Source organism: Cygnus olor, chromosome 2 (assembly GCF_009769625.2).
Source record: "Cygnus olor isolate bCygOlo1 chromosome 2, bCygOlo1.pri.v2, whole genome shotgun sequence".
NCBI classification, from domain to species: Eukaryota; Metazoa; Chordata; class Aves; order Anseriformes; family Anatidae; genus Cygnus; species Cygnus olor.
Genome location: NC_049170.1, coordinates 113245518 through 113272780, shown reverse-complemented (window position 1 = coordinate 113272780; position 27263 = coordinate 113245518).

The following is a 27263-nucleotide window of genomic DNA, read 5'->3' as shown; positions in this document are numbered from 1 at the left end:
TTTGCAGATAATCAATAAAGGATAGAAATCTTCAGTTCTAGTATTTTTCACAAAGCATTTCTGACTTCTCAGTTTCAAACCTCAAGACAGATCTACAAATCTCTTCAAATAATGTTTACAATTAAAATTTTTAACTCTTCTGGATACTAAAAAGGGACATAATGAAGATATTGCATCATTTGTCATTGCAATTTGCCATCCGACTCTCTGTTCTTATAGACATGAATGGCTTCTTTTTCTGTCTGTTCCATAAAGGCATAAGGTCTGTCAGCTCTCCCTGCTAGTGTGTGTCACTGCTCTTTCAGTGCTTTCCTCTCAAGTGATCTAACCAACTAGCAAAGTTAGATTAAGCTATGAGTAAATACATCTAACTTGTTTTTAGCTTTCTCTTTGATGTGATCCTTCTTATCAGACCTAGTAAAAGAACTCCAAAGTTTGTACTTTCTTTCTTTCTCTCTCTAATTGTTCAGTAATTCTAGTAAGAGAAAAAAGTTCTTACAACCCTGCATCTTAACAAAATGCAGGAGAAGGTAGTAAGTCTTAACACTGAAGATGATTGCTGTGGAGAAGTTGAAAGCAGGGAATAAAGGGAATTTATTTCAGATAACTTTAATATGGAATTTCTGATGGTGCATCAATATCAAGAGCATACATTTCCATATCTGGCTTTTTTTTATGTGAGTAGGAAGATGACTTACTCTGCCAGCTTATTCATCATCTTTCCTGGAACTGCCAGGTGTATTAAGTTTCATATACATCTCTTCACTGGAAAAAACAACACAGTTAAAGGTTATTGCAAATTCTTATTAACCAATAACAGGCTTTGGTAACTAATGATTTCCTATGCTTAGCTTGAAAAAAACATATATATATTACTAATGTAATAATAGTAGCTCAAATTTCTGAGCTAGATTTTGTAGATAAAATTAAGTTTAAAGATAGATATATTCTTATACCACGGAAAAAACAAAACAAAACAAAAACAAAAACAAAAACAAAAACAAAACCTCCTAGTGTTTCTCAGATTCCTCTAATAGTATTAGCAATACGGAAAGAAATTGCATTATTAGAAAGGTCACAGATCAGTGTTTTTAGGTAAAAGATCTCCCTTGGAAATGTGATAGACATATTTCACTAAGATATGTTTCTACAGGATGTATTTAGGGAGTGATAAAAACACTCTTTACTTTTGCACAATCTGTGAAGGCAGCTGCTTTGGGAAAGCAAATGGCAGCAAGGGAGAGGGAGGAAAAGGAAAAAAATAACACTGTGCCAAAAAACTTAAAATCTTTTTTTTTTTTTCCCTCATTGTATTGTTATGCATTTACTTTGAGACTAGTGTGCTTGGTGGACTTTCTTGGCTGTGTCTTAGCTGAATATTGCATCAAGCAGCCCAGCCCAGCAGTGGTCTCACAACCCTGCTTGATGTTCCCTCTGAGCACCAGGCAGAGAGATTTCTTTTCATGCATCATTCATAAACTCACTGCTGGGATTCTACAAGTTGCTACATCTTCCAATCCTATTGCAGAGACTTAAAACAAAAAAAAAGATGACTGTACAGTCTTCTTTTGTAGAAATTGGTCACAGATGTCACATCATAAGCTGTGCTGATGGCAAAAGAAGACACTTATTTTGAATACAAGGAAAAAAGGAGCTATTTACAGTTGGGTTGATATCTTGAAAGTTTTGTTCAGTCACATTGTGTTCTGTCTTGCAGTGTTATTTCACAAGTTATGCTGACCGACGAGGTACCTGTATCCTCAGCACAAATCACAGGAGAAAACAAAACGTGTACTTTATGTGGAAAGCTACTGCTTGAGAACTTCTGCATGTCACTTCATCTTCTAGTCAATCAAAACCTTTTATCTTGCCCAGTTAAGTCACAGCGAGATCTCCTTCCCCTCAAATTCAACCTATTCTTTGCACCTACTGGGCTACTTTCCTCTCTTTTCTCTTCCTATATTGCTCCACAGTGGGTGGTAGATCTTTTACGCCCATTCTTTCCACCATCTGGAGTAACCATTCTGTGACTGATTGAGTTGGGCTCATTTCATACCTGATCTCATGGGATATCTATTGTCACTGCCCTGTGCCTCCTTTCCCAATTTAAAAATAAAAACAACAATAAACTTCTATCTCAGAACTTCTTTCTATTGCCCCTGTGAAAACTGAGATGATGTACCAATTACCCTTACTTCTAGCCTGGACCAGGTGTGAGATCCATCATAACAATGGATGCTTGCATTTGTGCTGATAAACGTAGCCCACAGAGACCTGTTCTCAGATGTTTCTGGTAATGGCATATATAATCTATCATGGTGAATTTTGGAGCCAGACCTCAGGGCAGATGATGAATCCTGGGCTGAATCAGTTTATAGCAAGGCAAATGTGTGCTCCTGTCTGTTGGCCAGAAATCGTTCCCTACAGACAGCTAGTCATATCTTTGACTGTGTTTTCACCTGATTAGGCAGGAATATAGGAAATCCCTGATGCAGATCCCATCCAATCAAGTGAAACAGAATAGGAATTTGATGGGACCCAAGAGAAAAATCCCATGTTCAGATTTCAGACTTTGCATCCCTCAGAGTTCCCTTCCAATGAAGGGACATTAGCTTTCATCTTACAATGGGTCTTGATGCCTATGTTGTTTCCCAGTGATCTCCCCCTCACCATAGCCAACTGCTCTTGCTTATCATACCCCATTTGTGCATAAATTTTAAAGTATTCAGGACTGTAGCAGAACCCTGGAACATGTCATGCTTTTCATACCATTCTTCAAATCTTTTTAAAAATGCCTTCCTCTGCTGACTGCCTTGAAATACGCAAACTTTTCAATACGCTACAATACAGTATAATAGAAAGTTCATCCCAAAAGCCTCTTGAAGAGTCTTGGTGTCTAGTGCAGTATAACTAAAGGAGTCTTCTGAAATAAACCAAAATGATGAATGTGTCAGGGAGCACAAGCTCAGAAAGATGCCCTGCTCCTCTCTTGCTTTTCAGTGAGGCTGAGGTAGCAGTTTCTTCCTGTTAGGAAGCTAATAAGGACAAAAATAATAATAGAACCAGTGTTACCTTTGTGCTACCCTGACCCTTCTGCACTTCTTACTTGATGAGCACAGACAGAATTTCAAACCAGCAAGCTCATAACACTGATGTCGCATTACCAAGATACCAAGAAACCCAGACAGACATTCAAGAGCACAATTATGTAGGCTTTTCCTTTTTTTCTTTTCTTTTTTTCTTTTTTTTTCCTTTTATTTTTTATTTTTATTTTTTTGTTTGTTTGTTTGTTTCCTCTACCTCTCTTTTATTTCAAGTCTGCTTTATCTGGGGGAGGGTGGGGAAGGAATAACAACGGCTTTGAATAATGAAAGACAAGTCCAGCTAAACCTTCAGGCAGTTATTTTTTTCAGGTCAGATTGAGGAACGCTATGACAATATTATTTATGTGATGCTGAAGATTACTTAAAGTTTTGAGGTGCACTATTTTGATATTTTTTCTAATTGGTCTTCTACTATTTTGGTACAGATGAGATCCTGCTTGATTACTGGTTGTCTGTAGTATCATGTGGTTTCTGAGCTTAGTTCTGTTTTCTTTACATGCAACCTCTTTCTTAGACTTCGGATCAGTTTATGGTTTTGCACAAAAATGATGAAAATTATATTAGAGTAGGGACAAGTATGGAAGCTGCTATGCTGTGGTTATTCTGTCAGGTATCATGTTTCCCAACATCCATTAGAACTTGGTGCGTGCATTAGTTTGCATACAACAGGGTTTTATTGCTGTCATGGTGAGGCAAGGGAGACTACACTCTGGGCAAATTTGTACAGAAGAATGCATGCCTATCAATTAGAGACATCTCCACTCATACGATGTTAAAGGTGTGAGGATTTTTTTGTGTGATGATAGAATGGTGTCTTCTGCTATTATATGGTTCTTTCATTGCAAGTGCCTGCACAGTCTTTAAAGGCTTCTGTGAAGTCTGTGTTTTGCTGTAAGTGACTGTCTTGTTCCTGAGCGTTCCTCCACATGCTGCAAAATGAAGACATTTAGCCCTTCGCCCTATGAATTACCATCAGCCTTTCACTCAACTCACATCTAATTACTGTGCAAGTCTTTTCCTGTGGGTTTCTGGACCTCATTCTGTGCTGGTATTACCCCTTGTGGAACAATTTGCATAGTGCAGAGTATCAAAGAACGTCATTTTGATTTAGTCTGCTTCTGTTGAGGTGTAAATAGCCACTCGAGATGTAAGATGCTGGGTATTCTCTTTCCTTCCTCACATTGATTTAGAACCTCAATGGCTCTTCAGGCAGATGGATCAACATTTTCCACAAGGGAAGCTGAAAGGCAAGAAACACTACAAAACCCTCCTTAAGGTTTGTATGATACGAGAGCTAACTGGAGTTCTTCATAAAGCAGCAATTAAACTGAAGCACACACTCAATACAAGCAAAATCTTCATCTGGGAACTTTAGCCCAAGAAATTCTCGCTACTTTATTTGTTGCTGCCATTTGCCACTTCTAAAACAGAAACTGTTGGGGGCTATTTGATGCAAAACTTGATTGCTCTGTGAAAGGATGCTGAAAACGAGTTAATTTTAGGTCTACTTTTCTCTGGTATCCAGAGCACATAGTAAACCCTTCTAAATTTTGCACAGGACAGACAGAGAAAGGAATTATTGAGAAAGACTCTATTCCTGTCACCACATTGACTTGCTTTCTCCGGTAGCTACCTTGCATCAGCTGCTTGTCAAAGCACGTTCTCCCTTCATTACAATGATCTGCCCTTGGTCCTTACACCCTGAACTCTGTGGCATTTTTCTGCAGGACATTTCAGTTGAAGGCAAGGGACAGGACTGCACAGCTTTCTTTCCCTGTGGAAATTTAAGCTTTGTGCTGGATTGACATGTCTGTGCTCTTAAAAACGCCTTATACCTAAACCATGTGCAATTCAAATCTCCCAAGCCCCAGTATTTCAGTCCTGAGGGAAGGGGAGCAATTTGCATCCAGTTCTGGGGGGCTGCGGAAGGCAGTGCCAACAAAGGTGCCAATTACGAATAGGACAAGCTGTTTTTCACCTGCTTATTGGGGCATCTGCATAGGCAAATCCTTAGCTGCTGTAAATTAACATGATTCCACTCACATCCACAGAACTATCTCCATTTTCATTATCTGGGTCTTTATTTTCAGGTACTGAATGCATTACACAATTTCCTGTGTGAGGTAATTTGCATTCAGGCGTGCTCCAGCTGCATGGCTCTATAATGTTTATACGCCTGTCATTATAAAATGCTGAGTGAACAATAACGGGGACTAAACAGGAGCCTATGAAGAGGAGAAAAGGCTCAGGATGAAGAAAGCGCTTCGCACAAACATTCAATGTGCTACACTGCTTTATTATTATTATTATCAGTTATTTCCTAGCTAGACTTAGACAGCCAGTCTAGCAGAAAAGAAATAGTCTCTCCAACAGCTGTAAGAAATTTAAAAAATAAAGCTGCAGCACAGCTGCCTTTTTCCTGCTACAAGGGTTGAGAGAAATATGCACTTTGAGGCTAAGCTTTTCATTGTAGAGAAAGTAAAAAGAGGAGCCAAGGACAGTGCAGGAAAATCTCAACGTGTGCAATGAGGTTAACCCTGAAGGAAAAAAAAAAAAAAAGTTCACTGGAAATTGTAAAACAGCTCCTTGCCACCTCATCTACGTATTTCTCTTTAAAGGTGGAACAAAAGTGGAACTGATGAGAGAGGAACTGGGAGGCAAAAGTGCAACTGTCAGAAAGGCCAAGAGAAAGTAGCCTTGAGATAAGAATGGAAAAGAAACAAAGGAAGATGGAAGCCGTACTAGAAAACCTTCTGTTCCTTTGTACAGACAGTAGCTCGCAGCCTCCCCCACTGCCTGGGTCTGAGGACATCAAAGAAGCCTAGCCATACCCTTTCAGGGACATCATCCTGCTGGCTGTTGGGCTTAGGTGGGATTTTAAGAAGCCATCATTTCAAAGCCACTCACGATGAGACATGATGAGTTAAGAAGAGTCATCATTTAGAGCTCCAAGTGGTTTTAATATATTTAGGTTATGAAGTTTACAAGAGAAAAGCATTATTAACCTCTGTCACACCATCTTCTGTCCTTCAGTGAGTTGTTCAGCTTTCTGATGAAGGGCTAGAAGCTGTTAGTGTGGCCCCTGATACAAACAAAGTTCAATTTCAGAAATGTAATGTCAGGCAGCACTTACACTGTACTAAAGAGTTAACCTTCGAAAAAAGAGTTAACCTTCGAAAAAAAAAAAAAGAGTTAACCTTCGAAAAAAAAAAAAAGAGTGTTAAGGACTCACGCATAAATAATTTTGGTTATCCAAGGAGCTCTCTCATTCTTTACTACCCAGATTGCAGACACAGACACAGACACAGACACAGACACAGATTTCTAGGTTGGAAGAGACCTCAAGATCATCGAGTCCAACCTCCGACCTAACACTAAGCACTCCACTAAACCATATCGCTAAGCTCTACATCTAAACGTCTTTTAAAGACCTCCAGGGATGGTGACTCCACCACCTCCCTGGGCAGCCCGTTCCAATGCTTAATAACCCTTTCGGTAAAGAAGTACTTCCTAACATCCAACCTAAAACCCCCCTGTCGCAACTTTCGCCCATTCCCCCTCGTCCTGTCACCAGGCACGTGGGAGAACAGACCAATCCCCACCTCACTACAGCCTCCTTTAAGGTAACTGTAGAGAGCGATAAGGTCGCCCCTGAGCCTCCTCTTCTCCAGGCTGAACAAGCCCAGCTCCCTCAGCCGCTCCTCGTAAGACTTGTTCTCCAGACCCCTCACCAGCTTGGTCGCCCTTCTCTGGACTCGCTCGAGCACGTCCATGTCCTTCCTGTAGCGAGGGGCCCAAAACTGAACACAGTACTCGAGGTGCGGCCTCACCAGAGCCGAGTACAGGGGGACAATCACTTCCCTAGACCTGCTGGCCACACTGCTTCTTATACAGGCCAGGATGCTGTTGGCCTTCTTGGCCACCTGAGCACACTGCTGGCTCATATTCAGCCGACTATCAAACAATACTCCCAGGTCCATGCAACATCACTTCCCTCCAATAAGTGAGCAGAAACAGACTGCATCATTCGGTTAGCCGTTTGCAAAGATCAAATAACCAAGGCCACATTGTTTGAGATCAGCCCACATTCTGGGAAGTGCTCATACAAGATGGTCAATAAATATTTATGGACAACAAGTGTTGCAAAACAAAATCAGGTTTTTAAATTAAAATACATGTATTTCTGCAAGTAGATATAAATAAATGTAAAAATTCTCAATGGCTGAGAACTACTGAGCTCTTTGTTTGAACTGCTACCATTGAGAATCAATCTAAGTAAGTTAGAATAAGTAAGGCAAAATATCCAAAGAAAAAGAATGCAGATTCTTTAAATAATTCTTTAAAGTCCAGTTCCAGCTGACCCCAGGGAGCACGCCTTTGAACAAAGTGGGTGCAACCAGAATTAGCCAAATTGACATTAAACATTAATAGACATTACACATTGCTGAGGGACTACAAATGCTTTAGATATGGGGAGGAGAGGAAAATAATGCACACAAATAAATGGGTTACACAGTATAACAGGTCTACAGCTGAGCTCAGAGATGCTTTGTGTGAGCTTAGTTCAAGCTAGCACCAGAACTGGAAGCAGTATTTCTGTGTCAGGATCTCATGGAATGCAGGCAAATACACGCTGTGGACTGGCACAACTATCCAGCTTTCTGATCCCAGCTATTCACACGGGGTGAATAGCACCCTGTGAGCATGCCGCCTTGAATCAACAGGGGCTGAAGGGGTACCAGTGCAGCACAGCCATGCAATAACAAGGGAGGCCACTGTGCCTTGTGATATGTCCAGGTTCACCCTTCATCAGCCCACCGCACTTATGTCATGGGGAAAAAAAAATCACATATGCAATGGGGCTTACTCTTTCTTTCTTTTTTTTTTTTTCCTCCCCCTTTGGAAATTAGAAACTCTAAACTCTAAACACAGACAGGGACAATAATTTTCCTCTCTTAAAGGAAGAAAATAGAAAGAAAATTGGTTTTCTATCCATTACAAAAGTCTCTTCACTGAAGGTCATGTTGCTAAGTCTCAGTTTGGGATGAACTTTGTTCTTTCATTTTCAGCCATCTCCACGAGTCTCACAGTTTTGAGGAGATCAAAGAGAGGGTGCCATTTCTTATCTGAAACTGGGGCTTTTATAGTGGGATGATTCTACTGCAGTCATTTTATTTCTGAAGAAATGAGAATTGACCAGAAAAACAGAAACCTTAACCCAGGCAACTCCAAATGTGCTTTATGTTGTAGAGTTTGAAAAGTCTGAAAACACCCCAACGTCCCAACTGTCTTACTTCTAATGAACCGACCAAAAACCTGACACATTCCAGATGTTCTAACACTTTGGAATTCAGATTCAAATTCCACAGTATCAAGCAAATTTTTAAAAATAAATATGAAATGTTGCACAGATTTAGACAATTTAGTCCACTGAATTCTACTCATATCCTGTATAGACAAGTTGTTTTGCTATTCCCATCAGTAATGACTTTTGTAATTGGATAGGCTGTGAAATTCAGCTCTTCTTCATAGCTCCATCTATTACCAGTTTCTGTGTTCTCTTTTTGATTCCCAAATTATCTCATATTCATCTGGACTTTGTCAATGCAAAGCTGTTCTTATTACCAGCCTTTGTTGTTTCCTGACTTGATTTCAAGTCAAATCCCTTTCTTGTAAATATGTATCATTAACATACTTGATTAACTTATTAAACATTGCAGCACAAGCTCATTATGCATTTGTCTGATGTGATTTAACTTTCATTTTTTTCATGAGTTCATAGCAAAGGAAAGGCTGTGTGATGCAGAGGGAGTGCAGGATATTCCATAACACTCTCTCCCTGTTAAGCAGTGGCTCAAATCCAGTCTCCTGAATAGCGGCTTTAATTATCACTGTCTGACAGTTTTGGAGAAGGCTTGTTTGGTTGCTGCCTCATAAAACTATAAGTTGTTTGTATAAAGACTTTGTTGCAAAAAGTGAAGAAAAGTTTCTTTCTTCTAATATTGAAAAACGGAGTTTGTTCTAACAAATAAACTGTTAGTCCCTTTGGCTTTTCTTATATCTTCTCTTTTTACTGCACTGTAGAATTTCTGCTGTGAACTTTCTCCTGTCTTCCCCATGCTTATCTTCTGCTTATTAATTTAAACAACTGTGTCTGTTTACGCCACAGTCTGACCCTGGGCAAGTCACTGTGTGAGCACACATCGTTTTTCCAGCTGCAGCAATGCCAGTTGAAAAGGTTACTAGCCAGACCCTGCCTCTTAGCTACCCATCCTTGCCAGAGGCAACCCAGCCTGAGCTGCTTTTGTGAATGCGCTTGAATCCAGCTGGGTTAGCAGAGATTTACTCACCTCCCTCTTAAGCAAGGCCCACTTGTTAAGGCCAAAATGGGTTGGGGAGCTCTGCCCTGGGCAGCAGAGGCAGCCAGGAGGAGTGGAGCTTCTGCTGGGAGAGTGATTATTAGCCCTGGGCACTGAGTAGGCTGCAGGAGCTCCTCCTGTCTGCCTAGGAGTAGGTAAATGATACATGTCCACAATCTTCTTATCAGTATACTTTGCCTCTTTCTTCTGTAACATGGAGTTGACAAGGTTTCACATGTTTCATGCAAAGCAGAGTTCATCAATGTGCATGAAGTACTCCAAAATTTAAGGGTGGAAATCACAAAGAAAAGTCAAAGCATAATTATAAATTGTTATATCAGATCTTAACAGAGAAGTGATGGTGGGCATAACTACTACATTTTAGCTATGGAAAAATAACTGCTATATTTTAGCCATGGAAATAAGTAAATGGTTTGTTTCCATGCTAACTGTTCATGGCAGATGAAAATTGCCGTTTCCCACTGTGCCTTGAGGAAAGGCTTCGCATGTCTTTCCAGCTGTGCGTGCAGAGTGCACACCAGGCTGCAGGTCACAGCAGCCCCTTCCACCCCCACTCCCTGACTAGTGAGGAGATAGGTCATTTTTGCCTTCTAGGCTGATCTGTTTTCTCGTCTGCTCAAGCTTGGTGGGCTTGTTGTTTTATTAGGGACAAGAGGAATGATCACCTGTTTACCGCACAAGAAATAGATTGCTGGTTCCTGGGAAGTTCATCGTTTTCTGATGCTTGGTCTCCTGTAACAAGACAAATCCCTGGGGGAACAGAAAGTTTCCCTGCCTCTCTACTGTGCTTCCCTACTTGGATGGACAGGTCAGGTCAGAATATAATTCTTCATGGTCATCACAACCTGCTGTTCATGCCTCATAACAAAGCAGCCCCAGTGCTCCTGAATGCACTTGGCCATCAGGCCACCTTACAGAGAGACAATATTGGTACAGAATTCCTGCCATATCAGTTGGTCACTGCCTGCTTTTGAAAACCCCTTCCATTGTAATGTGGGGGTGACCTCCAAGCAGAGTAAACTAGACCTGTTAGACCAGGTTTCTGAAGTGATTAATTCATAAGTGCAATCTCTCTGCAGTGTCTGTGTATTGAGAAAAGCACTAATATTCCTGGGAATAAAGTCATTCACTGTGATATTCTAAGGAAGACAGTAGAAAAAGTACATCTCTGTTAGGAGGTCTGGGACATACTGTCTATATTAATTAAGAAATGAAATTGATACTCTTTAGTAGAGATCCTTGTTTCAGGATTTACTCATCTCCACGCAATCCATAAAGAACTTAAGAATCACTTTTGCAAAAATCTATTCAGACATTGTTTCATCAAAAACTGAGGCAATACAGTAGAAGGTGACACTGTCCCTTTGCCGTCTCATAGATCAAAAAGCTCTGGTGTTCCAGGAAGAATAATTCTCTCCTTCGGAAGAATTAGTGATGGAATGTATATGGTCTGTATTGCGTGGGAAATCAGTCTTGATGATTGCCATTGTCTCTGCTAGCTTGTCCATCTTCACAGCTGATAGTCTGGGGTCTTGCACAAGTACCAAACCAGTCTTCAAAAAAGTGTTGAGTGGTTGTATATGATATGCAGTAAAGGACAGCCTAACTGTGTGAGTGGCAGATTCTTGATTTGCAATACATCCTTTATAAAGAACCACACTTTCTTTTAGAACAAATAATGGAAAAACATTCTTGTGTTCATCAAACTGTTGGAGCTACATGACAACGAGCAAGAAGTCTGGAAACCACGGAAAATGAGGGCATCATAATCCATAACACTGCATAATTAATCATTTTCTCAAAAACACAGTCTTAAAAGCCTTGAAGTGTTTATAAGCTTCCAGTGGCCTATTAATAAAACACAGTCAAAATGGAAATTAACTCTTTAAAATATGATGGTAGGTAAAATGAAATTTTCCACAGGATAAAATTAGTTTGAGGGCATGCATCTCATGTTGCTTTAGAAAGAATCACTGAATAAATCTAGCTTCTGATTTCAACTGAAGGTATGCACAATAATGTACGGGATGATAATTAGTTCTGTGGAGCAAAGAAAAATGTTAGCATAGGAGCCATACAATCTAAAAATAAAACTGTTCCAATGGTTTAGCAGATCGGCTAAACAGCACAGTTTCTGAGGCAGGAACTATCAAGAAATTCAAGCATTTCTCGGTACTTCATGTTTTTCCATTGCCAATCACAAGTTGTTTTTTTTTAAAAATAAAACCTAATTGGTTTGCAATACACACTCATCATTTCACATGCCCAAAATACCATCTATTAGAGGAACATTAAGGCAATAAAATAATCCCACAGAAGCAAGAAAAATTGTAGTTGCAGATTAAACCTCTATGGTTTAATATAAAGGGCACCACAGGAAGACATTAATGTGGAACCTAATTTTGGAAACGTAATGATAATGATTATTCACCAAAAGCTAATAAGAATAATCGACATTTATATTAGTGTCTTGCCTCCTATATGATCCGGATACACCGATTACCACTGAAGTGAAGTTACCTTTTGGATGAATGAGGAAAGTGGGGGAGAAGCAGATCTGTGCCATGCTGTAGAGGAGTGCTGGTAGGAGCACTTCATACAGCCTCCCTCCATTTGTCATGAAAAGGCCACGGATATTTACAGGGGTGTGCTCTGAGCTTGGGGAGCTAAGCTAAATCAGTACAGAATGTTTTAGAAAAGCTCAGTCTAACATCTGGCTAAAGTAAAAGGACCTGTGATATGTAGTCTTTATGGTCTGTTAATTGGTTTTGTGCTTGGGGAATTTGTTTTAATTTTGTTTTTAGTTAATTTTACAGTTTTTATTATGCTAAGTGAACACTGAAATAGATCATATAGTTGATTAGGTACCAATATAATAATAATATTGATGTAAATTTAGATAAAATCATACAATAATGATGTAAAAACTCTTATTAGCTTCAGAGAAAGACGCATATGTTGAGCTAGTCCAAAGGTTCAGGGTGTTAGTTGTCTCTAACACTATTATTTCCTCAGAAGTACAAAAACTGACTCAAAACCTGGATTCTCAAAACAGACGTGGGATTTTCACAGTGTTTGTGAGAGATTCTAATTGTCATTAAGTCTCCGTGCTTGAATTTTAAAGCTATAGTTTCCCATACGCTTTAAATTGCCTTTAGCAGCAGTAATGCTACTGACCCACAGCTCCCATGCTCTGGTCGCAAGCAGGTTAAAACTAACCCATCTCTCCCTCTCTTTCGGGGTTAGTTTTATCCAGGATCAGTTCCCTACTCCATACCACTGTGTGCCTTCACTAACACTGATGCTTCCATCAGCAGGAAGATACTGCAGAGCACACAAATAGCCGTTAAACCTCTGGCTGCTGGAGACCAGGGTGGTCAGGACTGTTTCTTGGCAGCATTGTTTGAAGCCTGTGTGAAGCTGTGGCTCCTGCCTCAAGGCATTTGCTCTTCTCCTGAGAGCTGAGCTGACTCCAGGTGGCAGAGTCATGGTGGTGACCTAGTTTACCATGATCTTGGCCCGGATACAAGCTCAGTTTTCTGTCCTCAGAGAGCCTGGTTTCAATATGAGGTCGGTAAAAATGGAAATGTGGTTGTTTGTCTCAATGTAACCCTTCTAACAGGTCACGGGCCACAGTTTGGCCCAGAAAGCAGCTTCTCCTCAGGTGCTGTCTATGTAGTCATATGCAAATGGTCACCACTACCTTCTCCTGTCTTTTGGGCTAATGAGGTACAAGCCAGCTGTGGTCCTGTAAAGGTCGGTGGCGTGATAGTGCTCAGCCCAGTAAGTTGTACTGACAAGAGCTCTGCAGCATGTGCTAACACAACTAAATGGAGTATGCTCCATCAACGGGGAGCACAAGCAGAGTTAGGCCATCAATAACTGCATCTATCTGGCCAACATGTGCTCAGAGTGGTAAGGCAGGTTATGAATCAACTGCTTTGATAGACACTGGCATGAGCAAGCTCTTCCACTACCTGCTGGCTAAATGCTGGGCTCTGAGCTGTCTCATGCCATGAGAATGAGATTGAGTTATTGGTTTTGTGAGCATTAATCTTGGGCTCAGATGAATTGTGCAAGATCATAACTGAGAGCCTGGAAACTTCCAGCTTACTCTTTATCTTTCTCTGCTGTAAAATGGCTGAATGATTTTTTGGAATTAAAAAACAAAACAGCAACAACAACAACAAAATACTGCTGTGCTAAGACCTCTGCCAAATTACAGTTCAAAGCATATTTTTATGGCAGGGTTTAAAGTAGAAATGTGGGTAGAATCTTAATTATAGAATTGCTACAGGACTCACATTATCACTTGCCAATAACTATCATGCTGTATGGTTAAATATTGCTTTCTAAGCCTGCCTTTAGCAACATCCTCTATGTTTAATGTTTCTTTTTTACAAGAAAGAACAAACCTGTATTTTAATTTGAGATGGCGATTGCACGTAACCTTATTAACATGTTTACTATGATGTTCTGACTCAGTCTTTTGCATTCTTCAGATAGTCTGTGGAGAGGAAGGAGGTGATCCCAGTTTTATTTACATGCACACAGTAACATCAAGAAGGTGTCACCATTCTGAGAGCACACTGCAGCCAAAATTATTTAAATGAATCACTCCTTTCTTGTCCACATTTGAAATCAGAATCATGTGAGGGGGTATGAAATGACGTTATGATATAGACCAGCTAGGGAGACTTCAATAGCATGATATTACTGATTTTTATTCTACTTCATTGCCATGCGCATAAAAGGATGTTGCTTGGTGAACAGGACACAATCTGCAATGGGAATATATTGGTTAATTGTGCTCATAGCACGTAGGGCCAGCCTCATTGCAGGCCTAGTTGGACACAACGCCACCAACCTCAGTGGTGTTGTACCCACATGTGTTACCAGCAAATCTGACCCCTCACCTGTAGACAATGAACAGTGATGTTAGAGCGAATATGAAAAAAAAACACACACCAACCTTACTAATGATTTTGAACTGAGATCACTAGTGACACAGTTCAATTACAACATTAGTTCCTGGTGTCAGAGAGGGGTTAAAATGGAATGTGATGACTCTTTAGCAGATAGATTTGGAGCAATTAGAAGTCTGAAAATGTCTCTCTATGTAACTAAAAATATAATTGCTTTTGAATAGCTAGGCTACACTTTTTTTTTTTTCACCCTCTTTTTCCTTTCTCTTTCTGCACTGAAAACTGTGAGTTTTACTCCTATTACTCATCTACATGGACTTAATTGACTGAGGTTCTAAACCCCAACCCTCAAGTGAGTTCTGATGAGGTTTTAAATTACTCTGAATTGCGAGCACTTTAAAATACAGGCAAGGAAGTGTGCTAAGGCAATACAGCATACTGAGTGAGGTGGTGGGTTTCGATTATCTCAGTTTCACATCTTTGCATGAAAATCCTCTAAGGCTAGCTTGGAAAGAGCAACCTTGTCCCCTGTTAATCACAGTGTTGTTCCTATGCTCTGTAGTCTGCAGCAGTTTCCAACTGGTCACCAGGAGTGCACAGAGCTTGTTTTTATTATCCTTGGCCTCAGCAGTAATGACGACTAAGCCTGAAATATTTTCACTGGAGGATGACCTTGCTGTCCCTTTTGCAGTTCAGATGAAAACATGCAAGTCAGGAAGGAATGGGTGGGAGTGGGAGAGGACCAGCTTCATGAAGGAGTCTGATGCTTCTCCCCAGGATCTTCTCTGTTTTTCTGTCTCTCTTCTACATCACATGTCCAGACCGACACAACATACACTACAACATCACTTTGGTAGATATCCTTTTGTTTTCATCATCTTTGGTTCTGGAGCTTTGGGGAGTGACTGGGTTTCTGGGATCCTTGGACCACAAAAATCCAGTTTTTGACTGTTATGGCACCTACAGCAGGAGTTCCTAAATCCTGAGTATAGTCATTTGTACTGTACTGAAATGAGCAGGAGTGCTAATGGGATACAAAGCAGTCATACCATGTAGATGGACCATGCCATACATGCATTTCAGGCAACTTTTTAGCCCTGTACCACCCTTTTGCAGTGCTCCCCTGCTTCAAAGGGAGGGGGAGCTCCCTTAAGTTCTGTACTAAAGATACTCTGAACAGCAGCGTTTCCATATGACAAGGAGCTGGAGAGCCAGATCTTGCACTTTTCTCCTTCCATACCTCAGATGTGTCAGACTCCAGGAAGAAAGCAAAGCCAGAAAGCAAAGTCTTTCAGCTGTCAATGTGTGATCATAACCTGGCGATGCAAAATGGACCCAGAACTACTCTTATCAGGACTGGAGTCAAGCAGAAAATCGAGGATCTGTGTAAACTCCACTCGTGCAACTACAATGAGCTTTCGTGGGCAGAGAGGTTCCTCCTGCAGGGGTTTGCTGAGATGCTGCTGCCCTTCTGTGACCTCCAAGGACTGAATGGCATACTGCAAGGCCACTGGGGCAGCTACTCATTTGAGTGCAATGTTAGGGGAGCACAGAATTTCTCATGCTGCCAAGCATCCTTTCCTCTTCCAGTTTTGTAACTCGTTTTTGTAGTGGTGAGCAAACTTCTGTGACAGACATGACAGCAGAGGAATACTGACAGCTCTATAATAAACAACTACCTCCCAGATGTCAGACACATGAGACAAAATGCATATCAGATTGGCTAAATCATCTCTGCCTGAAATCCAATAGCACTGACAAGGAGCAAGGAATGCTAATTTCAGTGTCCCTGTGATTTTTATTTTTTTATTTTTTATTTTTATTTTTTGGACATAGGGAATTGTAGAGACCAAAAAGGTTTTTGAGCTAAACCTTAAACTATGTGACTTCTTCAGAGTGTCGACCCAAAATGGGAGCACAGGCTGAATGTTGGCACGAGAGCTAAAGCAAATATACATACATTTCTATCATTTTTATGGCACTACCAGATGTTCTGCTTCATCTTCTACAGTGCTAATGTGGGTAATGAGGCTGCCTGAAAACATCAGGTCACTTGACCTTGAGTGGAATTTTCCTCATTCCTAAGAACAGCAAGGTTGCTTTCATTAGCTAGGGAGGCAATAAATGTTTATGCCCAATTTAAGCAATTACAGACAATACCTATTATATTTGGAGTAGTGGTTTTTAACAGCAAAGATGAATTGGAAAAAAAAAAAAAAGTATAACTGCCTTTTTATTAAGACGTAAATCCATGGAGGTTTAATTGGAAGGAGACATGTGAAGGAGAGCAGTACTCTGCCTTCTTCCAGAATTTCTCCCACATAACATTCCCAGCAGGGTAGTAAGTGCCAGCAAATTCTGCAGAGGAAACAAAAGACAGAGCGATTTTATCACAAGCACCATCTTCACCGGGTATTCAGTGATCTGCAGGTAAGTTATTATTACTGACACTTGCCACATCTGAGAGTTGATTAATTGTTCTGGGGATATCAAAAATATCTCTGCAGAGTCCAGTCTGTTTGTTTAAGAAGTGATTGGTGTTGGATGCTCGTTAGTGATTCCTGATAGCTCAATTTTTTGTCTCCTGACCACATTTTTAATTTTCACCTGTGCAACCCTTACATCAATTTCCAAGTGATATTATAGCACTCCAGAGTTGCAGAAGACAACACAGTCGATTACTGCAAAAGTCTAATAATTAGAAGTTCCTGGATTCAAACTGTGATTAGCCATTAACCTATCGTGTGACCTCAGATGTGTCTCTTAATTCTCTTGTCTCTCAGTTTAGCAATCTAATTTGTTTTCAAACAATTACAACACCTAGCCAAAAGATTAAGAGCCTCCTGTGAACCAGCTATCGTGAGAACAGGGAATTAGATAACAATGACAAAAAGGAGCACAGAAAAGAAAGCAGAGAAGGTGGCAGTGGGTGCTCAAATAGTTAACAAAAAGGAAACAGAAAGGTTCAGCTCCTTTCATGTGACTGCCTTGTTGCACTGTCTGCTCTTTAATGCTAAACAAATCTTTTTTTTTTTTTCTTTTTTTTTTTTCTGTACATTCTCATCAGTATCTGCTTGTTTTCTTTTTTTCTTCTTCTTTTGGATTTCTTGACTAATAAGTGTGGCATACAGGTTCCTTTTAGAATTAATGTAATTTTATGGCTAGAGAAGACGAGAACAAGTAGTGTTCCATGTCTACAGAAATCTCGTAGTGCATTCAAATCTTCATTGGGTACTTCAGCTCCCATCAGTGTAATTTTTTTTCCACATGTAAAATAGATCTGTATAGTAATTAAAAACGTGGAAGACATTAGTTTGTAAGTAATGTGAGCTCGGTTCTGAAAGCCTTTTACACCACTCTTGAGCACAACAAGAGATTTCTGATGCAAGGGATTTCAGACACAGCTTTATATAAGCCCTGCTTGCACTGATGGAAACACTGAGACCTGAAAGGATGTACCCGGTCACAGGTGATCAGTTCAGTTACTCTGCCCATTCTGCACCAAAAGCAGAGCAGAGGGTGATCCAGGGACACCCTGGATGTCCAGAGGGAAGTCACCCTGAGCCTAGGGTGCTCTAATGTCACAACCCAAGAGTCCTGGTTGCTCCAGCTACACCTCCAGACCAAAATTTATAATCTCATTACAGTATGAGTTACAGCACCTGAACATCAATGCCGGGATTGTCATCATCTGAGACATCTTTGTGCCAGGCTTTGGTTTGCATTGTGTGGGCTCAGTCCTGTCTGTGCTATTTCTACTTCATTCCCTGCACTTTATCACCATGGCAGACCAGAAGCCACAGACCTGCCTTTGCGCAGGCTTTAATGCCTGTTGCCAGATGGAAATTGGCCTCCAAAGAAAAACAGAACAAACTCACAATTTAAACATTTTGTATCTGGATTGATTACATCTTCCCTCTAAATTATGACTCTTCTACCGCTCCCTGTAGCTAAGATCCCTGAAGGAGGGCTGTTGGCAGGTCACACATGCATCGCCACATGCCACAAGGCAGATGACGAGGCAGTGCATTACCCCTCCACTCTTCTGGCTGGTCCAAGGCACTGACAATCCCCCACTGTCATCTCTTGTTGGTGCCCTTCAGTTCTCCTGGCTGAAGCACTGCTGAATCACTATGCTGTGTTTGTCGCCTGCCCCTCCTTGGCAGAAGGGCCCTGATCATTCCTAAATATCTATTTTCTTTTTCCAGAACCACCTCTTAATATGTGTCTGGAGAGAGCTTGCCTGTGATAGGCTAAGGAAACAGAAGATTTGTCGGTACTGGCATTGGATAACCCCGCTGGTATATTCTGACAAACAAGCTTTTGGCATACACGTCCTTTTTCAGACCAGCTTGTACACAATGCTTTTCATTGGTAGGCCTCAAAGTGCTTGACAAGTGAACACGTTATCACTTTACAGATGGGGAAAAGAGGTACAGAGTAGGTCCTAGCACATGAAGGGCATGATCTCACAGCTTTTAGGAAGCACTGAAATGTAAATAATGAAGAGAAAGGCAGGAGGCTGCATACCTAACCCCTTCACCTCGGCATTATGCACTGGGATCTCCCCAACTGACACTGCCGACACAGCGTTATCTTCCATGAACTGGGTGGTAATTCGAGATACATTTTAATTATTAACAAAAGGAGCTTGGAGACATCATGCCCTATTAGAGAAACCTCTTACGGTGAAGCTCTGCAGATGGGGCAGAATGTCGGCTTAAACGACGTGATTAATATTTATGCAGCTTGATAAGCCAATTTAGACCCTGGCCCTGGGTTTCTGTGGACTTGTTTCCTCCACTACAGCCCTCCCCTCCCTCCTCTTCTTCCTCCTGCTCCCAGCCTGGCAGCAATTGTGCGGCTGCTGCCGCAGCTCCCAAGCTCCAAGGTCAAGCGGGTTGGATGCTGCTAAGCACCTGCCCCCCCTTCTGCACCTCTTTTCAAGGAAGAAGAGAGGTGGGGGGGGAGAGCTGCTGGTGTCTATTTAAGCGCAAAACAGGATGTACAGAAGCCCAAAGCTCAGGCGGTCAATCTTGGATTAGGAGAGCGGTTTTAAGTTTTGACAGGGTTTTAGGTGATGCAGAAGGAGAACAACAAGAAACTCAGGGCAGGGAAGCTCCTGAAAAAGATTTAAGTGATCCTGTGAAATGGTTCTGCAAGCCATAACAGACTAGGAAGCATCATATTTGTACGGTCTAAAATTTAAAGGAACAGGAACCTAATATATCTATCACAATTTCCTTCAAGTAAAGTTCCCCTATCTTTTCCAGTCGTGCTGAGTTGCCTTATTTTACTTCTCCGTGACAATATCAGCCTACAGCCTATCAATACATCAGTGTGGGACAATTCACTCATGGCACACTTTAAATGAAATACCCACAAATTGGATTACAGCCCCAAAGCGCTCAGTAATTCATGCTTTCACTGCGTAATAACAAGTGTGCTTGCGCAGGGAAAGCGACACTGACTGTAGCATAAAGTCTTGCTTTTCCAATTTCATGTAATGAGAGCAGACAGCAAAATGGTGCTGTGCCTATTCAGCAACTTTGACCTTAAACCTGTCATCCATGAGCACATGCAACGCTGTGAGCATTAGAGGGCAGCACAGTAACACTTTCCCACCTGCGAAGAGAAGGATTTTAGGATGCCATCGCTTCCAAGTGGCCCAGTTCAGACTTCTGTCAGACCTCCAAGCATTTCACAGCTCTCCCATAAAGAGAGACTTTTCTTGAAGGCCTGGGAGGCAAAGGATGGGGGCAGTTACAGGACTAGGTGAAGGAGCAGTAACTTTCGCATTGTGGCTGCAGATAAACTTCCTGCCCTCGCTGTCTCTATTAGCAAAGTCATATTTGTTCATTTGTGTCTTCCTTTCTTTGCTCTTACTTTATAAAGCTTTTAATGCTGTTTTCTTTTCTGGGGGAGCGCAGAATCAATCCAGTGCAATGATTAACATACCAGTTGAGTCATGATTGAAGCATATTGTATCTTCCAGACACCCAAAAAAAGTCTGTCTTCGGAAAGGGCAAGTTTAAACATGAAAAGAACTAATGATCTGTAATAATGACAAATCACCCTGTGTGTTATCTAATTTACTAGCACCAGGCACCTTGGCAATTTTTGTGCTCTGAGTAGGAGACTGGATCTTGGTAAATAATCCATAATTACACCACCGTCAGATGAAGATTGATTCAAGGAGGCCATTTTTATCCTGCAGGTTCTGAAGGATTTATTTCTTTCCTTTCTTCTTTTGTGACTAAGTCACTTTACTTGTGACAAGATAAATAAGTACAGACGGTATCAGAATATTCATGAAAATGTTACAGAACTCCTCCATTGCCCAGACAAGCCAGAAGACTGATCCAATTATAACAGGACAAGACAGCACCAGCTCCTGACTAGGTGTCACGATGAGCCCAGCTGGAGATCCAGACCAGCCAGTGACCTCCAGACTGTCATTCTGCAGGCCAGCGGGCTGGAAACAAGGCTATTGAGGAGGTGATGGGCTCCATCCCTGAGCAGCCAGCCTTCTCCTCACTGCCTTGCACCTGCCCCATCCTCCCCACCACACAGCAGCCAGCTCACAGAGGACCAGCACTGATCAGAGGCAAACACCAAGCATCCCACACCGTGCTGTAGCAGGCTGTGTCCTGAGGCAACGTAGCTGAGGGAGGCTTAGGAGACATGAGGCAGACAAAAAGGCTTGCCAGGAACTAAAAGGAAGCAAGAAAACTCTTTCACAGCTAATTAGAATAGCATGGTGTCCTAACTCTGTTTTTCAGGTAGTTGAGATGCTTTTTCTACATGGTAGAAAAGAGAGAGCTTGTGAACAGATGCATGGGGCCTGCACCAGACATTCAAAAAAAAAGAAGGAAAAAAGAAAAGAAAACGTCTGCTTGCATACTTTCAGCAAACTAGCTGAATGAAAGTTTGTATCATTGAATTAGCTTTTAAAATTGAACAGACCTTCCATAGATGAGGCCAATGCTTTCATTTTTGTACACTCAGTTTGACATCCGCTACCCTCTCATTCAAATACTACCCGCTATCACTGAACTGTGCTGCAGGGTACTTGACAAAACAGTGGAAAAAAATAAATCCAAAAACATACACAAATAAAACTTGGCATGATATGTCTTTCTGCCGATGTAGATCAGCAGCATTGCCTTTGTCATGAATTTCTTCAAAACAGTGCTCCTTTCCAGTAGGCAGTATTTTAGCATTGTCCAGGGAAAAGTCTGTTACTGAATCTTTTTAATTGTACCACAGTTGACTGGAATCTGAGCAAGGACACAGAAAATTATGGGAATAAACTGATTATCAATAGTCTTCCAAAACCTGATTTGGAGAAAAAAAAGGTACAATCATTGTGGCAGTCAAGACACAAGAGCAAGACACTTGGAGTGAGCTTTGGCCCCTGTTTGCCCCATGCATGTGCTTTTCAGTTAGGTGAAAATCAAATTATCTGGAGGGAGAGAGAGTGTCAGGCTGGTTATCACCTTACATGGATCATATATAGGCATAAATATATGTGTATATGAAATTATGTCAAATATACATATATCCATATATCCATTCAAGCTTCTTGCATCTGCAGACCAGTGGTTCAAAATGTATCAACACTATCCATTGGAGAGCTCTTTCTCCAGCAGGTTCTATCCTTCCATGGTAAAACCTTCAAAATATGTACAGATAATTAAAATGAACATGGATGCTAATTACTATGAGTTGCTGCTGAAAGCGCACAATATGTCTGCACTCATGTAAAGAAATTTAAGATGGCCTTAAATTAACTCACCAAAGGTACTGAGAGCAGTGTAACTGCTGAAATATTTCCCCTTCCCTTTATCTTGTATTTTACTCTGGGCTAACACAAGCTTACTGATTCCAGGTAGTTTGAGTATCTTTTCAAATGGCTTGGGCCTACCCCATCAAGTGTCCACAAAATCAAAGCAAGAGCTTCAACTATCTGGCTAGACTGTGGACCCTTTACCAGCTTATTCTGAGCAGTTCAATTGCTGAACATTACACCTTTCCAGCACACAGCAGTGGGACTATAGCAGCTTCATTTACCTTCCTTTTCATTTAGGTCTACAAAAAGCTTCAAAGTTAAAAAACTGTACAGCAGAGCAAAGAAGTGAGCCCAAGCAAATGGTCTGTCAGGTATTAAAAGTCTACTGCTTCCTTTTAGAAGGTGAAGACCCAGCTGTCTGCCTGTCTACACCATCTGGGCAGGAGGGTCTGCCTGGGCAAGTGTGAGGTAAGGTTTGACAAGACCTGTGATCTGTCTTTGGACACTGTCCAAGCCAGCGGAAGGGGTGAAGGAATGTCAGACACCCTCTTTTATACAGGACCAGATAGCTACATGACAGGAACCCAAGTCCACAAAAAGACTTATTTCTAAGACTAGAAAAAAAAAAAAAAAATCCGTCTAAAGTCTGTCCCATTCTGCACCTGGAAAATTGTAGGTAATTAAGTTTTCTTGTGTAAACTTCTCCACTGCCACATCCCAACTAACATGCTGGATCTTACCCTTAGGATAAAGTTCCCTGATAGTCCAGACAAATCACTTTTTGCAGCTGCTTGCCAATGTATTTCTGTAGTTGGAAGGCACTTGGTGCTAGGAAAGTGCTCTGGGACCTGGGAATTTGAGAACTCAAATACAGATGCAGTGACAGAATTTGCTATGCTTTCTCCCAGAGCTTCTGCCATACTGGCCATGCAAAAGTACTTCAGCAGCCATCTCTCACCTAAATTTGTTCAGAGCTACAAATGTGGGAGTTTTGTGGCCGGCTTCCCTGATGGACCTGCTCTTCACATTTGCCATTAGGGACTCTGGCAAAATATTCTAAAAAGCGCTGAGGTTTTCAGTGCCCCCTCAATATTACACAACTGCACAGTGGTGACTGCATCCACCCAAGAGATCAGATGCCCATGTGCAGTGCCCTTCTGAAGAGTCAGTGACTCCATATGCCTGCATCTTGCAAGAGTACCTCAACAAACAGAGCATTTTAAGGGTAATATTCTGACTCTTCTGTTGAAAAAAAAGAAATGAGATTTCTCAGGCAAGTGTGACTGCTTACCCAGAGAACAAGGTAAATGGCTGGGAAAGGAGCTTTCTGGGTTCCTGATTGTGAGAATACAATAGATATGCTTGAGCCAATTATTTAATAGCACAAATAGCATTGACACTCTGCTTTTCTTCCCACCACAGTCATAAATAATTGTAAAACAGTATTTTTCTTGCTATTGTTCCTTTCATTTCTAACTTTAACCTCGCCTGGGGAGTGTTTTTGGTACTGTGACTGGCACGGACCAGTCCGCACAGGGGAAGCTGAAGACACACTTATTCCCTTCTCCTGCTGTATGGTTGTAGTCTTCATGATTTGTCTGATGGCAAGTCAATACAGAACTGCTTAGGCTTTGCCTGTGGAGTTGCTTGGAGGAATTTGATGTGGTCCTCATCCGTAGGCCTCTACAGCTTTGTATGTGCATCCTGCATCCCGTACAGAGTCTAAAATCTGGGACCAACTTTTGGATGAGCTCCCTTTTTACATGATATGTAGCTGAAGTGAGAGCTGTTGTTTAAGTTTTTAGATTGACATAATTTGTCCTTATTTACATTGAAATATATGCTTTTTTTCTCTTAGCTATCTTTTAAGTGTAGAGGTGTTAAAACTGGTATAGTTACCCCATCATAACTATTGGATAGCAAATACTTTAACAGTTTCAACCCTCCACTGGCTTTGGTAAAAGCACAGTTTTAGTGCACGATGTGTTTCATGGCTTGTAACAGTACATGGGTTGTATATTTTGGTGATGAGATTCTGTCATACCAAGGACTCTCACAAACCTTTAATGCTATACTAGTGGTATATGTTCAGTATAAAGTATTTGGGTACCAGAGACAGGGGAAACTGCTAAACTATTTTTCTTCTCTTAAGCAAAACACATGCACCCCTCTCATAGTTATGGACACAAAATCAGCTGGTAAAGACTGACCACAAAATACTTTGCTGCAGAACTGCACTACAAAATTCTGGGGAAAACATATCAGTTTGAAGGTGAATCTTCTCTCTGGAGTGTTGGATTTATTTCTTCTTTGAGAATATGTCTGAAAATATCTGCAGCATAGCATAATCTGTCTCGTTATAAAGGCAAAGAGCTCTCCTCAGAAGTATATCTTATGAGCACAAAGTATAAAAGCTCCCAAAAGCAGATAGGGACAATATGACAGCTGGCAGACAAGCAGCAGACTCTGTCAGAGGCGAAGAAAGCTACTCAACTGTTCTTGAGTACTAAGGCTTTTAACAAGGGGGGGCTCCAATCCCCATGACAATATGTTTAGTGCACACATCCCTGCCGTCACCTTTCCTTGTATGAACGGTACATTACTGTGATCAGTCCTATTTGAGATGAACATCCAGTCCTCCTCTAATCTCTTGCTTGCAGAATATCATGTTTAATTCCTGGATTTCACAGTTCTGCACGGTGCGGTTGGGTGTCTCCCCGAAGAAAGACGACTGCTGTGGGTGTGAAGGATTTGAGTGATTGGAGCGGCAGGGCATAGTTGTGCAGGCTGCGGGAGATGGGGAAAGGTGTGAACACAGCGTGAGCTGAGGGAGCCACTGTTCGAGAAGGGAGAAGGCAATCAGTTGGAGCAAGACATTTAGAGGACAGAGAGGAGAGGCTGGGAGTGATTAATGAGAAAAGGCCACACTGAGAAAGAAAGATAATCCCTGTGGAAAAAGGCCCTTAGAAACATGTCCTCTCACAACAGAACTACAGTGACATTGGAGATAACAGAACAAGAAGGCAAAGGAGAAATTTCCTTTAATGAATCTTAATTCTTAAATATACTTAAATATTTCTATTCAGAGCAATGTTCCACTCACCACTCTTCAGGCAGACACTTGACCTTGTACCTCCTCCTCGTAACAAGACCTGGGCACCGATATGATGAAATTCTCTTATTCCCTGGACATTTGTCTCTTTGATGGGAGATAAGAAACAGGGCGGTGTGGTTTTTTGCAGTACATTGAGTCACAGACTTCTGGCTGTTTAATTTCTGCTTTCATTTTCTCTGTATTAGTCCTTTTTGCTGCTGCTCAGCTTCCTCTTCCTACCAAGAAACAGGGCCAATTGCGTGATTAGAGAAAAGCAACTCAAAAAGTAGTTGCTTTTTGTCAGGGACCTACCTCAAGTCCCAGCCTGTGCTGAGCATCCAAGCAGAGGTTGTTCCCTTGGGTGTTGTTAGCCCTCTCCCTTTGGGTTCCTTTCAAAAGGGGTGATGATGCTCCAGACTCCTCTACTTTCTCTTGGTTCAGTGTTTCTATTAATGCTGCGATCCCTACCCTCTTCTCATCACTTTATCCCACTCTCTTGTGCTTGATTGTTTTCTAGGCCCTGTGGCAGCTTCTCAGTGAGGAGATGGGCTGTTTATTCCCAGTAGACTATCTCTAGCATGTGAATGTGGCCTGGGGAGCTTCAATATTGGCTGGAAATAAACCAGCATGGGAATCCTGATGACACAAAGCCAAGCTATGCTTTGTCTTATTTTTCAGCTTTCTGTTTTCATTCCTTTTGCTAGCTCTCCTCTAACATTTTTTTAGCTTTTTTTTAATTATTATCTTTATTTATTTTTTTTTTTCAGTAGAGAAAGAACTTACCCAGAAATGCCACTAAGATGATAGGGAGGGAGAACCATGGCATGAAAGAAATTTCATCATACATAAGTTATCTTGCTAGGAATATAGCACATAAAACATACAGTAGCTGTATCTAGGACCCCCTTGACCAGGGAGGTCAGGCTGAAGGAAGGCAGAGCAAGTTAGGGCAGAGGGTCCTATTGCAGCTCTTGCATTAGGGAACATGGCACCTGCATTCATTTCCCTCCACGTTTCAGTGAGAACTGTCTCTGTGGCCTCAATAACTTAAATTACATTTGCTGTGCTGCCAACAAGGAGGTAGTGTCAAGGAAAGAGTTGCTATCATCTTTTACATGCAGACTCATTAATTACTGTGATGCGCTAAATCTGCTCACTTGGTTCATGGTTAATGCAGGCATTTTCTAATTGCTACCCATAATGCAGTTCTGATCCCGGAAAAGCTAATTTCACAGCTTTTATTTTCCTCCTCTTGCATTTTGTTAGGTAGGATTATGTTGATATCATGTAAATTTACAAGACAAAATGTTTTCTGCTCTATAAAGATACCGTCTGGACATCCACAGTGGAAGACAGTGCTTCATATGGTTATGAATGAAAAAAGCCAATGGCAGCAAATTCAATATATTGTAATTTTAGTATAAAGTATTGTGCCTTTTCGATGTTGAAAATATATTGGCTTCCTTTAGATGTTATTTTGTTGTGCTGTCCAACAAAAATATATATAGTTCTAAAATAAACATATATATCAGGTCCTTTCAGAAATGACTATATTTTTCCCCTCAGTGCATTCATTTTTGAGGTAACTATCCAGAGAAATCTGGGAGGCAGCCAGTTTTTTTTTGGAAACGTGGAACTTTTGTCCTTACTTATGGAAAAGCAAAAACCAGCTGAGAGACAAAATGCCACATCTGTTTTCCACAAAGAGAAGTCATCTAGCAGCAGTGGCCTCGTGTGAAGAACTGTGGTTTGTGGAAGTGTGATTTGGTGAGAGAGGTCTCTTCCACATCTGGGGCAGGTGGCGTCTCCTCTGGCTTTGCACATCGGCTGCCAGAGTAAGTGCAGGTCTGCATCTTCCAGATTGCATTTACTTTGAAGAGGCATCTCCAACTGTGATTCGAGTCAAAAATGAACTGAGCCTCAACTGAGTTTGCATTAGTGAATTGCTACCTATGCTATTAAAGAGCT